At 33.2% G+C, this 2,274-nt stretch overlaps 1 long non-coding RNA gene across 1 annotated transcript; it reads left to right on the top strand.

Moving 5' to 3' along the window:
• Positions 1–821: 821 nt before the first annotated feature.
• Positions 822–1,076, top strand: LOC149227474 (uncharacterized). The gene is made up of 2 exons (XR_016247141.1): positions 822–863; positions 974–1,076. It is a non-coding gene; the product is annotated as an uncharacterized LOC149227474 (long non-coding RNA).
• Positions 1,077–2,274: the final 1,198 nt, after the last annotated feature.

The raw sequence follows: 2,274 nt of genomic DNA on the forward strand, positions 1-2,274 counted from the left end.
ATGGTGATTACACACACTAATATCACTGAACCTAATGAGATGCAAACAATAGTTGTTGTTCACACAGAAGCTGTCCATTTACACAATCAACTGTGCAGCTTATGTTGGGGTTGTTCCGGAACTAATGTATACAGTCTTTATAGATTTTTGAGGCTATGTCTACCCATATGTTTTTTATATACATCCCTTACCAAACAATTTGAATACATCAATCTTACCATGCCATTCTCCCTGTGGAGTTTTTGTCTTATTAGATTACCCAGGCTTTTTAGGATTGCCTAAATATGGAAAAATGTTGTTAGGCGGGGAATTTTCGTGAGCCCTAGAACTTGGTCAATAACATTTTTTCTTCATATTCATGCTTCAAAACTTCTAGGTACGAATTTTCAATGTCCACCCTTAACAGGGATGCTCCTATTTCATTCTGGAAGGTGTCAAAACTGCCTGTGTATCTCTGCCCAAATCATAGTTTAAAAAGAGTGGTTTCATATTGAATAGGATTCAAAAACTTATAACCTTTTTGTTAAAGATTGTTGGATTCATTATAATTGCATTTAGAACAGATAGTAACAGGTCTTGGGAAGCGTGTTTCAAATTTGTCTTGATTTACATGGCTGCTTTTATTCCACTTTGTATCTTTGTAAAAATATTACGTTAATAAAAATAGTTTCAAATTGAATAGGAATTCAAAAGTTTATAACTTTCTTGCTGAAAATTGATAAATTCTTTATAACTGTATTCAGCAGATTTGCCTTAAAGGAAGATCATAGCTCTGTCCCCTCAAAACAACCAACATGAATACATCGATATGGTGGTCCCAGCCTTGTCACCACTTCTTTCTGATTCAATTCCATTCTGAAGAGGTCAAAACTACATGTGTCTTTGTCCAAATCTTAGTTTAAATAGAACAGTTCCATATTGAATAGAATTCAAGAGCTTATAACCTTACTGAAAATTGTTGGATCCTTTACAGCTGCAATAAGAACCGATAGTAGCATGTCTTGGGAAATCCTGTTGCAAATATTCCGTGTATGAATTGTCAATGTCTTGACTGAAGCCATTCCACTCTGGAAGAAGTCAAAAGCTACCTGTGTGTTTACTAAACAAAATCTCTTTGAGGACTCTGTTTTGAACTATGCTCTCAGGTTATTCAATCAGGCTTTGATGTGCATATATATATATATATATATTTCCCATGTAACGAAGTACAACCTTATATTCTAGCTATACTCTCAATTACAGAGTATAAGTAGGGTAAAATGTTTTTAAATATGAAGGTCTTACAACAAGGTGGCTGGAAGTTCTTGTAACGAGATCCAATCTTGTTATCTTTGGAAGTAATTCGACTCATAAAATGTATTGATCCTAAACCTGCAAGTTATGGATGGAGGCATAGAACCTTGAGGATAAAGAGCCCTCTCCCAATGTGGGCATGATTCCAACAACTTCTTGATATGACATATTACTATGGTTAGTTGGCCTGTTATCTGCATTAATTTAGTTTTTATGCCTTGGGAGTTATGACAGTTAAAGAAATATTATAGTGTTCCTCATGAATTACGGGTTACTTATATATTGTGTTTTATTTTGCATTCTCTTTTCAGTGGCTAGACTATGCATATGGTTATTTTCTGCTTTTGCATGTAAAATATGTGAATTGACATCTTCAAGCACTCATTTCAGCTGGAGTTTGATAGCACATATCTAATTGTTCTTGCACTTTGTCATGGGATAACTTGACAGTAGCGGCCCAACAACTGTAATTAAATTTTCTTTTGGTAGGGAATACAAAAATTAGTTGTCTAGCTGTTGGTTAGTGTAATTGTGCATCTTGAAATATAAAGTTACTAAACTAAGTAAATAATATTTTGTCAGTGGTTTATCCTATGCTTTCTGCCAAATTTGTGCAACATTAAATATAAATCTAGGCTTCAACTTGGTGTTTTGAACTATGCTCTCAGGTTATTCAATCAGGCTTTGATGTGCATATATATATATATATATATATATATATATATATATATATTTCCCATGTAACGAAGTACAACCTTATATTCTAGCTATACTCTCAATTACAGAGTATAAGTAGGGTAAAATGTTTTTATATATGAAGGTCTTACAACAAGGTGGCTGGAAGTTCTTGTAACGAGATCCAATCTTGTTAACTTTGGAAGTAATTTGACTCATAAAATGTATTTATATATTTTACTTCTGAAATCACTATTTAAGTTTGCAAAGTTATACATATTCTATTTTTAGTGTGCAAAGTCATGC

The sequence above is a fragment of the Pinus tabuliformis genome, chromosome J (assembly GCF_031772625.1).
Source record: "Pinus tabuliformis cultivar Carrire ecotype Pingquan chromosome J, CPIR1, whole genome shotgun sequence".
In the NCBI taxonomy this organism is placed as follows: Eukaryota; Viridiplantae; Streptophyta; class Pinopsida; order Pinales; family Pinaceae; genus Pinus; species Pinus tabuliformis.